The sequence below is a fragment of the Peromyscus eremicus genome, chromosome 4 (genome assembly GCF_949786415.1).
Source record: "Peromyscus eremicus chromosome 4, PerEre_H2_v1, whole genome shotgun sequence".
Taxonomy (NCBI): Eukaryota; Metazoa; Chordata; class Mammalia; order Rodentia; family Cricetidae; genus Peromyscus; species Peromyscus eremicus.
Window position 1 is genome coordinate 118,440,957 of NC_081419.1, and position 14,697 is coordinate 118,455,653.

General features: G+C 46.3%; 1 protein-coding gene across 2 annotated transcripts in view; it reads left to right on the forward strand.

Moving 5' to 3' along the window:
- The window catches only part of Dtd1 (D-aminoacyl-tRNA deacylase 1), a 176,555-nt gene that overhangs the window by 14,662 nt on the left and 147,196 nt on the right, over positions 1–14,697 (forward strand). The gene's annotated exons all lie outside the window — the stretch shown is intronic.

The window sequence follows — 14,697 nt, forward strand, 5'->3', positions numbered from 1 at the left end:
TGTAGAATATTGTGGTATTAGGGAGGTAATCAGTCATAGGTTTTCTCTACCCCGACAGTAGGTTTCTCCACAGATGCAGCAAAGCCAGATTAAGCCAAATTGAAAAAGTAAAAGAACAGGTTTATTTTGAGCAAAGCAACTCCTGGGTGAGTCCTCCAGCCCCCAGAGATGGAGGTGGGAGAAGGAGCAGGAGAAAGTCACATGGCTGAACTAAAGCAGGGCACTTCTGTACCCTGTAGTCAGCGGTGATGACACAAGCCTGAGTATAGTACTCTTCGGGTGGAGACTTTAGGGGAGGAGCTACAGTAGCCACCAAGAATGCAGGACTGGGCTTTTCGGAGCCTTCCCTTTGTTGGAGATACTCTGAGAGGGCGGGGTTTGGAGAGGCAGGAATGGGGCTTTTACAGGGGTGAGCTGTAAGTTGCAGCTGAACAATCAGTACAAAAAGTTCTGAGATTCTCTCTCTCTGTCTCTGTCTGTCTGTCTGTCTGTCTGTCTGTCTGTCTGTCTCTCTCTCTCTCTCTCTCTCTCTATATATATATATATATATATATATATATATATTCTGCATGTGCTTGAAGACAAGAGTGGGAAACACTGGTATAATGGATAAGGTATAATGTATAAGGTGCTGTGTGTCAGCCAGTTCACCCTCCAGTGTGTCCTCAGGGGAACATACACACACACATATGTTTTACATGTATGTGTGCATATGCACATCTGTATAAAAAGGCCTTTTTAAAAGAATAGTAGAATTCAGAGGCTGGGGATAGTTTAGTGGGTAAGAGTGCCTGCCTGCTGTGAAAGCAAGAGTTTGAATCTCAGCACCCACATGAAAAAGGTGAACATGGTCATGATACAGCTTAGGGGGTCTTGATTGGGTTCATTTTCTCTGCTGGTTAAAGAATTAAAAAGCAGGAAAAATCTCAAGCACTGCAGACAGAATGAGCAGTTGAAGAAAGGTGTGCATTGGGGGTGAGGAAACATGCACATGGCAGATACACAGAGAAAAAGACCCTCTGCAGAGCTGAGCGGGGAATCAGGAAGCTGAAAATCCAGTATCTGCTTGAGATCTTGGGGTTTTAAATCCCCTAAGAGCGTTCTTCCCTACTTTAGGGCTGGTCAATTTGAAGATAGATAGGATGCTTGATTGGTCCACAACTGTTGTGTGCTGAGTGAAAGGGGCCCCCACATAGCAGGGGCTCCCTTCCAGACCCAGGATTAGGCACAAACCACACCCAAACACCTGTTTTCACTGAGAGATGCCTTATTAAGTGGGAAGAAAAGTTAAAGTGGCTGCTTTCTGACTCAGGCAGAAAAACAACAGCAAATGACCTTGCAGGTGCCATTCTTAAGAGGAGGAGGGGAGAAAAGGTAGAATGGGCTAGGATGCGGTGGGAAAGGAGATAGGGGAGAAGGGGGAGGGGACAAGGCAAAGGGGACAGGGATATTTGCCCTGCAGGGACAAAGGACTGCCTCTGGGTAGAGGGGAGACATATGGCACATAGCAAATGGTAGTTTGTTGTTTTTGGTATTTTACTCTTTTTTTGGGGGCCTACTACCCAGCTCCCAAAATAAATCACACACAGAGGCTTTTTCTTAATTAACAATGCCCGGGCTTAGTGTGGCTTAGTTTCTTGCCAGCTTTCCTGACTACGTGACTTAGCCTGACTACCTTTTGCCTCTGGGCTTTTCCTTTTCTCTTTCTTCTGTAAATCTTAAAATCTTACTCTTACTCTGTTGCTGGTTATGTAACTGGGTGGCTGGCCCGTGATGTCCTCCTCCTCCTCTGGCTCCTTCTCGATCTCTTTCCAGATTTCTCCCTTTATATATTCCCTCTGCCTGCCAGCCCCGCCTCTCCTTTCTCCTGCCTTGCTATTGGCCATTTCTTTATTAGACCATCAGGTGATTTAGATAGTTACAGTAACATAGCTTCACAGAGTTAAACAAATGCAACATAAACAAAAGTAACACACCTTAAAATATTCTACTACAGCGATTTATAAAGGTAAAGGGGAAAAACCCCCGTGTTAGGATGAGGTGTTTAATTTTAATTGGGCATGTTAATTAGGTGAGCCAAATGGGGCTTCTGATTGCTGGACTTTGGTAGTCAGCCTCAGGAGGAGGAAGTAGCCAAATAAGGGAATAGACCTTGGTGGCTAGCTTTAGGGATAGTTTTTAGCAAGACAGAGGGAATGGGGAGAAGGGACAAGGCCTGCCAGAGCCACATGTTCGAGTGGGCTGGTGTCCCTTCAACCGGTCCTGAGCAGGCCTTGAACTCATTGAGACAGTTCATCAGCAGAAGGCCTTTGTTTTAAGCTGCCAGGCTTTTGTCTCAGATGGGGAGAGCGAGGAAGAAGTTGGCCATTTTCTTCTAACTGTTTCACCCTCTCTTTATTTCTTTATTATTGTATGTATGTATGTGGGTGTGTTTCTTTTAATTCTCTTCCTTGAAAAATGTGTCTATTTGTCATGAAGAAACATAATACAGCATTTTTGTGCTTTAAATCAAATCCCAGCCTTTGCTTGGGTTCTGATAGAGGAGAATAGTTCTGCCTCTTCTGGAAATGGCCTCGTTTAGAACCCCATTCATAAGACAGCCCGTGCATACATCTCTTGGGTCCTCTGACCTAGCTTTGCTAAGCATGCTTCTTTATTGAGTGAGCGATTAAGTCAGGTCCCTGAGGAATTACTTCTTTGCAGAGCCAGGGATTGGGAACTGTCAGCGTTGTTGTCCTTGCTGCTGGATGTTCATGGAGTCATCCCATTTCCGAGAACTCTCTGATGTATTTCAGGGACACTTTCAATGGGGGGCATCGGCACTGCTTATGAAATGCTTGACTGAATGCAGAACAGCTTTCATGTAGTCCTTCGAGAGGAGTGCTTCCTAGATTATTAGATGCTTTCGGTTTTGGAGTGGTGTGGATTTTTATCCAGGACATTGTATGAAGGGCCTGCAGTAGTATGCTGTAAACAATGTCATTTTATAATGTGTCAGAATTTAAACTCACGGGATATGATTTGTCTAATTACTTTTATGAAACATGACCTGAATTTTTAACCAAAAAGTGCAGAGTTTTAGCCAAAATCTCTGTAACTTTTGGACTTTCCAAAGGCCTCTGGTTTTGTCAACAGAGCTGCTCTGTCTTCCGGCCTCAGTTCTTCTCCAGCTGCAGTGGAAAGAGTGCAGTATATTCTCCATGCTCTCCGCCTTTGAGGCTTTTTGAAAATTTGGCTTCCAGCTTCATGGGAAGCCTTTGAGCTGAAGAGATGTGTGAATGCAAACGAACTGCTGAATATATTTTCTTCATTTTAGCATTTTTCAGGACCACTTCCGCAACTTTAAAATGGAAAGTAGTTTAACTAGTTTTAACATTTTTCCCCACTTCCTTCTTCTTTCATGGTTGAGCATTTATTTTACATTTATAATTTGTTCCTTCACATTCCCAGCAAGTGTCCATTGGATTGCATTCATTTTCTTGACAGTTAGATTACATACGTTTTCTTCCCACTCAGACCAGCAGTGAGTGGTTCATGTGCTAGGCAGTGAAGTCTATTGTCTCACTTCCTATTGTTTGTGATGTTGATGTAACCTTGAGCTCTTTCCCTGGATCTACAAAGAATGGGAGCACCCAGGGCAAGCTAGTTATATTGCCCCCACTTTATTATTGTCAATCCATAGCATGTCAAACTACATTTCTTATTAGGGGTTTGGATCTTCTAGGCCCTGTGCAGAGTCAGCACTTCCCATTGATTATCCACTTGTATTTTCACAACAAATGAAGAACCAGTCTGTCTCCATCTTAGGCTTGAAAGCCATCTTAGAGTAAAGACAAACTCGGTTCATTCCTATTTATGATTAATCCTGTTTCCCAAGGATTGGGCTCTGCCCTGCCTCTTAACTACACATGGTTCTGTGCTGCTTGTTCCAGGAAGGACAATCATCTCTTTGTTTCAGAAAGTTGTTTATAACCATCTTGCAATCCTACCTTTGCTTTGAAAGGGTTGTTATGTCTACCTTGTTATGCTCACCTTGCAACCATGGCTTTGTTTCAGGAGGTCATTATGACTAACTTGTTATGATATTCTTCTACTGTAACCTTATTTGCCTGCCAAATCTGCCATTTGGAAACCCCCTACCCCTGAGCTATAAAAATTTTGTCTTCCTCACATCCAAAGTTGACTCCTCGAGCCCCACCTTAGGGGAAGGCAGCCTATGGTTGCGAATAAAAAAGCTTGCTTTAATTAATTGCTTGCTTTAATTAATTTGACCACAATGATTTGAGTGGTGATCCTTCTGTCATCTTTGGGATTAACACAACCCTATTAGGTAGGCAAGACATTACCTTCATTTTACAGATGAGGATGTTGAGGTACATCAGGTGACCCATGGGAGGCTACTCAGTGAATGACAGAGCCTGAGATCAAGTGAGCATCCATCCCTAGAGGCTGATGTCACTGATGTGTTCAGTTCACTGTGAAATGCACACCTGGCCTCTCTGGCCTTCTCTCCTATCCTTCTGCCTTCATCAGGTCTATGGGGACTTTTCTGCCCTCTGTGCTGTGCTCAGGGAATTCAGCGAAGGGTTTGAACCCCATGAAGGTTTTGTAAGAGAGCAATAAGCCTGGTTTGTCTTTTAACTGAGAGATTTTGTTTACCCAGGTTTTTAAGTCTTCTTCCTACTGCAAGGCATTGTACTGTTTCCACTAAGGTGGCTGTTGTGATTTCTCTATCAGTGAGATGCTGTCCAGCAGGCCTGGCCTGGGCTGGGTACAGAGCACAGCAGGAAGGAGACTGTCCTTGTCTAAAGCAGCTTACTGCCTGTGTGGAAGAGAGACACTTGAGCGCGTGGAGCTAGTCCTCACCACGGCATGTGTTCTGAAAGCCTCATGCTCTGCAGAGCTGCTGGAACTCCCAGTGCTTGTGGGGAAAATGGGAGAAGCAGCAAACTGCTGAGCCAGGTGGTGGTGGTGTATACTTTTAATCCCAGCATTCGGGAGGCAGAAGCAGGTGAATCTCTGTGAGTTTGAGGCCAGCCAGGTCTACAGAGCAAGTTCCAGGACAGCCATGGCTACACGGAGAAATGCTGTCTTGAAAAACCAAAAAACAAAAACTGCTGAGGATTTGTGATTGCGCCGGCAGCAGGAGTCACTTTCTTGTCTTTTTCATAAAATACAGTAGAAGCTTCTGTCAGAGCTGAGAGCTTTCTTCTTTCCTCTGCAGATGGCCATTTTGTTCTTGTACTGCCCTCCTTGCCTAAGCAACTGACCTCTGCTTTCATGTGGCCTGTGTGTAAATGCACTCTTTAGTATCTATTTATTTATAGACATGGTTTTGCTGTGTAGCTCAGGCTGGCCTTGAACTTGTGATCTTATTGTCTCAGCCTCCCTTTCCCAAGTTCTGGGGTTTTAGGTGGGTGCCACCACATCTGCCTTCTGTAGTCTTTCTTTTCATCATTAGGTATAAGGAAATTCTCACATCAGAAACCATTGTCATGGGAGCCTCCTATAATGACTGGTGCTCATGCCTTGAGCAGGCGTAGGTGCAAGGAGGCCTGGCTGTGTTCTTGTTTTTGTTCTTTTTTTAAAAACTTTTTATTGATTCTTTGTGGATTTCACATTATGCTTCCTGATCCCACTCATCTCCTTGTCCCCTATCCGCTCTCTGCCCTTGCAATCTCCCCTCCAAAACAAAACAAAATTTAAAAGAACAATCCAAAACCAACCAGCCAAACAAGCAAACAAAAAATTATCAGCATGGAAGTTGTAGTGTTGCCCAGTGAGCCATCACACATTGTACCTTTTAGTTCATACATCTTTACTGCTAAGTGTTCATTGCTATGAGTCATTGGTCTGGCTCGAGGCCTCTGGCTTCTGCTGTACTATTGATAATGGGCTCTTTCTGAGGCTCCTCTTGGATATCCTGTTGTTGTCCTGTGCCATGGAGATCCTGCAGTTTTGGATCTGTAGGTCTGGCCCCTTCATATGCTCCTGCAGTTCATAGATGAGGTGGATGTTGGGTGGGTTAACTCATAGCCCTAGTTCTGGGTCTGGGTGGTAGCTGGGTTGGTCACCCTGCCAGCTTTCTCTAGTCATCACTACCCAGGTGAGCTCTCCAGCACTGCCTCAGCTAGCTCATCCAATGCACCAGGCAGCAAGGGGCAGGGCAAGTTCTTCCGCTCTCACATCCTCTCAGGTCTGGCTCACCTGCACCCACATCACTAGGGCCAGCTCACTGTTTTGCCCAGGCAAGGTGCAGGGCCTGCTCTCCAGATTGCTGTATAGAGCTTATGGAGTGTGTGGGGGGTGTCAGCTCTCTGATGTCATATCCTCAGGGCGGCTCACCTGCATTCCCGACAGAGTCAGCTCTAGTGCACTGCCTAGGTGATGTGTAGGACTCACCTAGTGCTATACCTCCTGAGTGCTGCAGCCTGTGAGGGGCGGGGTCAGCTCTCCCACTCTCGTGACCCGCAGACCAGCCTTTGCCGCATGCTGTAGGTGGCAAGGAGTGGAAGGGTGTTATCTCTCCCTTAACCCTGCCACCACGTGACAGACAGTGGGGCTAGTTCTCTCACTCTCCCCCTTTCAGGGCTGGTTCACCCCTACCCGGCCAATGAAGATAGCTCTATTGTGTTGCCCAGGTGAGGTGAAGGGCTCAATCTCCCAAGTGCTGTAGTTAGTGAGGGGCAGGGCCAGTTCTCCCTAGCGCTGCAGCCAGTGAAGGGTGGGGTCAACTCTGTACAGCCCTATCCTTACTGCCTTTGGTGGTAACAGGAGCCACAGACTTCAACATAGACTACGACTGCAGCAGGGCCATAGACCCAGACATGGCCCTTGGTATCAGCTCAGGCCTGTACAACACCATGGTCACTCAGGTCTGTATGGGCCCAGTAGTGGCACAGACCTTGGACACCAATGTGGCCAGAGGTGGTGGCCCAGATCCCATGTGGCCTTTGGTGGCAACATGGGCCACGGACATCAACATAGACTCCAGCTGTGAAAGGACCACGAACCCAGACATGGTCCTTGTCAGCAGCCTGGGCCTGGATGTCATTGTGGCACTACTGGCATCACAGGTCACCCAGATGAGCATGGCCCCAGTGGCAGTGCAGTCCCCAAATGCCAACATTTCCCCAGGTAGCAAGGCATCTGCTTGTCCTTTGATGGTAAGAAGAGTCATGGATATCAATCAGACCGTGGCTACAGTAGGGCCACGGACCCAGACATGGCCTTTGGCCACAGTTTGGGTCCAGATGACACCATGGCCCCAGGTGGCAGCACAGGCCACCCTTTATGGTTTTGAGGGGCAGCTTGACCCTCAAAAGACCAACATGGCCTCAGAACACAGAGAGCCTGGCTGTACTCCTTGGTGGACCCCGGAGCAGGTGATAGCCTCAGTGCAGCATGCACAAATGCACTCCTCTTTGCATTGGAGCTGAGGTAGGGATTAGGATGAGCATCAGAGCAGGAGGAACCACAGAGCACGTGGCCAAGTCTCTAGGAAAGTTGCAGGCATGCCACACTGGCCCATGTGTGACTGGCCCCAAGGCTCCAAGAGCTTCAGAGAGTTGTGGACAGAGATGTTGAGAAGACCACAGTGCTGAAAACATGGTTGGAAATATGACAACTTGGCCTCTATATTTGTTAGCAGCCAAGACATTTAAGCTGAGACCAGAGGGTAAGGGAAGATGCAAACTACGCTCTTCGAGTGTGTGTTTGTGTGACCCGTTGAGAGGTTTCTGGCGTGTTCTAGTGAGCTTCCTTAGGTATGCACACTTTTCTCTTCCCTCCCTGCTGTCTGCTTGCCTTCCTGCTAAGGTGGCCTTGTTACAGTTATCTACTCCCTCTTTGGAGTCATGCCTGCCTCACCTCATCCCCCTGGGCCCCCTGCATTGCCAGAGCTTCTCAGAAGTGGCTGATCTCAGTGTACTTGAATTCCTAATGTGGTGCTGGCTTTCTCTGGAGCAAGGATTCTGAGAACAGGTGCCCCAAGACAGGAAATGGAAATGTCAGGTCTGGAAAGCAGTGGGGGGGGGGGGGGCAGCTTCACTTCTGCCACATACAATTGGTCCCAGCAGTCTCCCAGCTCACTGGGGAGGGAGATAGAGAGGGAAGCGAGCTGTTTAGGGCCATCTCTTCCATTTCACAGCTCATGACCCTGGTGCTTTCTCACTGTCTGGCTCTTCTGCAGATGACTGCTTAGAGGAAAAAATCCTAGTGCACCGATTTGACAAGCTTACCCCTCTGTTTTAGAATGAGCTACAGTTATGAAGTAGCAACGAAAATCGTTTTATGATTGGGGAGAAACTGTATTAAAGGGTTGTAGCATTAGGAAGGTTGAGAACTACTGCTCCAGATTGACTGAGTGACCCCTGGAATGAAGTCAGTGGTGGCTTCTGCTGCCACCCAGGAGTCTCCAGCTTGGGATGAATGTTGGAAGCACGTTTGGCAGGGGGCATGGAACACTCTAAGTTGAGTGCTAAGTAGACGTTGTTTTATAATTGTGGAGAAATAAATGTTATACTAGCCTGAAGTGATTGAAAAGAAAGGGCCTACCCTTCTAAGCTTCTAATTCCAGTGCTGAGTCATGTGTGGCAGGACCTAAGAAGATCTCACAAGGAAATCAGAAGTTACTATAGTATAAAGAGCTTCCTATGCACTTGCTGTAGGGTCTTATCTGTCATGGGCAAAGAGCTAGAGCAATGTGGACAGGCACTAAAGGAAAGTGGCAGCTAATGATTGGCCAGCTCTGCACCCTGCATGGAACATCTATTATGTCTAAGCCTCCTGCAGCTTCATAATGCAAGGAGAAGGTGCTGGGAGCCAGGAGACCACATCTTGTTCTTGCTTTGTGGTTAGTAGTTAATGCCTATGGATTTGTCTAATTTCCTACCCTTCTCACTACTTAAATCATTTTAGCAGCATGAGTGAACTTTCAGCAGATGCTGGCTTTGGCAAGGACTGGGAGGCAAAGTCATTATTCTGAATATAAATTTAGGAAATTACAGCGTGGGTCTGGTCTTTACTGTTCATAAGTGGCAAGGGTGGCTGACTGTGGGATGGGCACATGCTCCTGGGTGGAAGTTTGGTACCAGTGTGTGACTGCCTTTTCTTTTTTTCTAAATTGGTTCGTGTTTTCTGTCACTCAACTCTTTCCCTTCCCTCCTCAGTAATTGCTTTCTTATTTATTCCTGCATGTCTCTGTTTTTAGACTTAGCTCACACCATCTCGTGACTATACTTCAGCCTTCTTCCTAAAGGGGGGACTGCTTCCACTTTCGTCCTTAATGCCTATCTTTCGATGATTTCCTTTACTGATTTTGCATACTGAAGAACAACTTAATCTTACCAGTTCCTTTTCTTACCTACAGTAGGTGTCTGTGGTGGCCTTCAATCCAGTGCCCCTGTTGTCGTGGTCTTATGTGGTGTGAGGGGGTGAGGACAGGCTCATGTGGGTGACTGCTATCTCATGCATTCTTTTTCCTTTGGAAGTTTGGAACTTGAATGTCTCCCAAAGGCCCATTTATTAATGATATTAAAGATTTGTTTTCTAGCTGTGGCTCTCATGCGAGGTAGTGGAAACTTTAGGAGGTGAGGCCCAGTGGAAGGAAGTGAGGTCACTGAGGGGCATGCCTTTGAAGAGGATACTGGAACGTAAGCCCTCCCCTTAAAGAATGTTTTATTTTACGTCATTTGTGTGTGTGTGTGTGTGTGTGTGTGTGTGTGTGTGTAAGATATATATGTGTGAGTGCCTTTGGAGTCCAGGAGAGATTTTTGAGTGCCTGAAGGTGATTACGAGCTGCTGGATGTAGGTGCTGGAAACCAAACTTGGGTCCTCTGAAAAAAACAGGAAGTTCTACCGTCTCTGCACCCCTCACCCCCTTTCTTCCTGTTTCCTTGAGATAAGCAGCTTTGTTCTGTTCTGTGCTCCCTGTGGTGGTGCTTTGTCCTGCCACAGGCTCCTAGTGCTAGGAATTGGAGACCATGGCTGGAAACCTCTGAGACCATGGCTAAAGCAGTCTCTCCTTGTGAGGTAAACGTCTCAGGAATTTTGTTATAGTAGCAGATACCCGACAAACACACGCCTCTCTCGGCTTCTCTTCCTTCCTGCTGTCCTTTTCCTCCATCTTTTATTTGTTTATTTTTAAATCTCATATCCTTAGCTCCCTCTGTACTTCTGATGATGAATTGCAGGCCCAGCTCTTTCTTCACAGTCTATAATGGCAGTTCAGTTTAAAGAAATAAGGACGGTATTTTATATCTTTTAACTTCCTTTTTTTATTTATTCTTTGTGTCTTTCACATCATGCATTCTGATTCCATTCATCTCTTGTTCCCTCGAATCCATTCTCTGCCTCTGTACCCTCTCCACCAAAATGAAACAAAATAAAATTTAAGATTAAAAAGGGGAGGGAGAAGGAAGAAAGGGAAACTCTTGTCATGAGAGCTGCAGTGTGACACAGTGAGTCAGGCAGTTAACCCCTGTACGGGACAGTATTTTAAAAGACGAAAGAGGCATAGGTAGGAAGAAACTCCCACTCATCACTGTGGAGTCCAAGTACTCCACAGACTTGGGATGAGAAAAAAAGACTCACTCATTCAACAGGAGTCATAAGAAGGATTCAAAACCTTATTGATCCAGGGTCTGGAAATACAGAACTATTGATGAATTTGTTGATTTTTTTATGTTCTTCACACCCACGCTTTACTGAAGAAGTGAATGTACATGTGCCTTTTTATCATTGTTTCCTTTACTGTGTCCTGAGGGATCCACCTCGTTGGTGTGTGGGTTCTTCCTGTTGTTTAGCCCTTCACCATCCTCTGAGTTAAACACCAATCATTTATTTCTGCTTCTATGTCTGCGAGCACACACACAACCTATGAGTCCATTTAGTGTTGTTTGTCTGTATGTGTTTAAGGCTGACCACTTGAGATTGGATAGCCTATAAGGGGGGGGCTGTCTCTAAAGAGTCTCTTCCTCTCTGTTGCCAGTTGATTGCCTGTAGCTCTTTATCTGGGGCTGGGACCTTGTGTAATTTCCCCTGCCCTCATTGGCATGTCAGCTGGTGTTGGCATTAAGCAGGTCTTGCTTAGGCAGCCATGTTGTTGAGATTTCCTGGGTGTGGCTTCCTTGCCATGTTTAGATGACACTATCTCACAGCAGGTGCCCTGGTCCTCTGGTTCTTACAGTCTTTCCTGGTCTTACCTTCGGTGAGTTTCCTGAGCCTTTGGTGTAGGGCTGCATTATAGATGTGTCAACTGGGAGTGGGTCCTCCACAGTCACTGATTCTCTGCATTTTGACCAGTTGTAGCTGTCTGTAGTGATCTCCATCCACTGCAAAAAGAACAGTTTTACTTTAAACACCTACGTAGGTTTTTTGTTTGTTTTGGTTTTGGGGGTTTATTTCTAGACTCCTAGATTTATTTCATTCTTCTGTCCTTATGCCAGAACCACCATTTTGATTTGTAGTAAAATTTGAAATTGGGACATCTGAGTCCTCTTTGGTCTTCTGATTAGTATTTGAATGGGTAGTTTGATGCTGAGGTTCAAACATGCACAGTCCCACAATGGAAAGTTTACCCCCCTTATCCCTGCCCAACCTTGCTTCCCTAGCTTTCTACACGTAATTAATTTTGTTACTTTTTCTGTTTATCTATTGTCTATGCAGATGCAAACAAATTTGAGTGTTTGGTTTTTAGCGTAAAAGGTAGCATGCAGTCAGCCCTTTTTATCTCCCGTTCTCATGGGCCCTAGGCGGTCTCCCACACCAGTTTAGCCCGATGTCCTCACATCTTTTTGTTGTCAGCCAGGCAGTGCTTACGGCAGAGCATACTGTGGCTTACTGGTGCTTCTGTTGTTGGAGTATTGGATTTTTAAAAATTTGGGTCTTTTTCATCTGTATTCTTTGACAGTGTCACACATGCATGCATGTACGCATGTATGCCACATGTCTTGATCATATCTACTCTCGCTCTCATAGCAATTCCTCCTAGGACCAGACCAGTCACATCTTCCTCCCAATTTTATGACCCTCTTTTGTAATTACTTAGTTTGATTTATTTTTTAGCTCCCTGAATCCTCTTAGTGCTGCTCATGTGCCTGGGGTCATCCACTGGGGTACATGAAGCCTTCAGTGGCCACCCTCCTAGAGAAAAGTGATTCTCCCTTCCCCAGCAGCCAGCAGCTGCCAGAAGCTCTTCATCTAGGGGTGGGATCTCAGGATCCTCTTCTCCTTCCTCGCTGGAACTTGGAACTGGCTTGATCTTGTGCAGGCCTTGTGTAGCTAGCCACTGCTGCTGTGGGGTCATGTGTCGTGCCCAGAGTAGTTTTTGTCTCTGAAGAACAATAGTGGGGCCAGTGAGCCGGCTCAGTGGGTTCAAGTGCTCCCTCCCCGTAGTCCTGGTGACTTGAGTCTGATCTTCAGAACCCACATGGAAGGAGAGGACTGACTCCTGGGAGTTGTCCTCTGATCTCCATGCCATTCACTCATGTACGTACCCCGCCCCCCCCCCCCCCCCCCCGACACACACTAAAACAATACAACCCCCAAAGTGATGCAAAAAAATACATTTGTACATACACCACTTTCTGTGGAGGGCGTATACCCGGAATGGGATTGACGGATGTGTTAGAAGGGTGCTGGTGACCTCCTTCCTTTCTTCATAGCTCAGTCAACAGAGTGTATTTTAATTTCTAGAATCTTTTCCACCTGTTTGATAATCTCACTTTTTTTGGGGGGGGGTTTCAAGATGGGGTTTCTCTGTGTAGTTTTGGAGACTGTCCTAGACCTCAATCTGTAGACCAGGCTGGCCTCGAACTCACAGAGATCCGCCTGCCTCTGCCACCCGAGGGCTGGGATTAAAGGTGTGCGCCACCACTGCCTGGGCCCTCATTGTAATTTTAATGTGCAGAATGTGGTTGAACATTTTTCAGATTATTTTTAGTGTTTTTATTATTTTTCTTTTCTGAAAACTAAGTACCTCTTAGTTGACCTGGTACTTCTTTTATTCCATTGTTTCACTTTAATCTTCAGGCTTCTCATGTCTTCTTCACTTTTTTTGTTGTGTGGTCTATTTGTTGTCAATTGGTTCCTTATTTCGTTTAGTTTTTTAGTTTTGCTAAATAATAAATTCGTGGTCTGAAAATGTCAGAATTTTGCATGGCTCCTTTTTACCACATCTGATCCCTTAGCAAATTGTCCAAGGCTCTCTGTTGACGTGTGCATGAAACAAGATGCTACTTCTTGCTGGAGCTACTCCAATCCAAGATGTCAGAGTCTACCATCTTAACTATTGTGACAGCTTCTCCCTCCTGCCTCCAGCTGAGTCTCCTTCAGGCAATACTCCCAACAGTTAGCATTTCCCTGTAGATGTTTAGGTTGGGAAAGCTTTGAATGATTATGCTTACTTCTTAACAGTAATTGCAAAGATAACAGTGTGTGTGTGTGTGTGTGTGTGTGTGTGTGTGTGTCTGTGTCAGGGTGTCTCTGTGTGTGTGTGTGTGTGTGTGTGTGTGTGTGTGTGTGTGTGTGTGTTCATGTGAGGGGTAGGGAATGGGGGAGAAGGCATTATACCTTCTTGAGGACTGATGTTCACTTCCTGGGGGGGACAGGAACAGATGGAGGGTGGTTCTGAGCCGAGATGCCCTCTGGCCATGGGGCCTCCCTGTTTGGGAGATGGATACAGCTCCAGTCCTCTTGGTCCACCTTTGAGCCTCTGAGGTAATTCCTGCCGTGTGTCCTTTGTCCCTAAAGTTCTAACCTGATCTTGCTGTGAAGCCGCTCCAAGGCCACATGCTCCCCAGGGGAAAGACTTATCTCTAGGTGGTTTCCTGTGCTGCAGCCAGCCATCTTGACCAGCTTTGCCCAGCTCTGCCCAGCCCGGCAGAGGTTCTGCTGGGAGGTTAAAGGACTGTTTGAATAGAGCACACCTCTGAATAAGATCTCCGAGGCAGCCACCTTCAGGGTCAGCAGTGTGGACGTGCGTCCAAGTTGAATGTTCCCCTCTACCTTTCTCGTAGACCTGGGGAGAAATGACAGACCAAGATTAAATTCTGTATCACATTCAAGTTCAAAAAAATAGAAGTCTGAGCTCAGAAGAGCTTCCCCGGTTTCCTACCCAGTTTCTGTCAGAGGAGGGGTGTCCATGGCCGGTTTGATGTGGGTTCATTCAGCAGCCATGTCCAACATATTTGCATACTTGTGTTACAAAGGTGTCCTCATAGGTCCTTCAGGGCCTTGAACACTGCAGCATTCCCACATAGGCTCCTGTGTATCTCCTTTAGGAGCTGAGGTGGCCTTATACTTTCTGTGAGTCTTTCTAAACAGAATGTTGTTAGGGATTGCAGAAGAACACAAAGATATCTGAGCAAAGGCCAGTGGTCAGAGACATTGCCTAGAATCTCCACTTCCCTCCTTCCTTGGCGCCTCCCCAACCCCTCTGTTCTTAGGAGTTGGACCCAGCTTGCTCCCAGGCAAATGCCTGTTCTAATGATCTATGATGTAACTCTTTCCCAGAATCATGTTCTATGACTTTAACTCATCACTGTGACACTATAGGGCCAGGGGTCAGATGTCACTGCCTCCCTCAGCAGACTCATCTTAAGGAATCTCGAATTGGGTGGTCAGCAGGTTTTCCCTCTATTAGACAAGATGAGCTTCCTTGACGTTATGAATCCATGATTCCAGCACCTAAGCTCA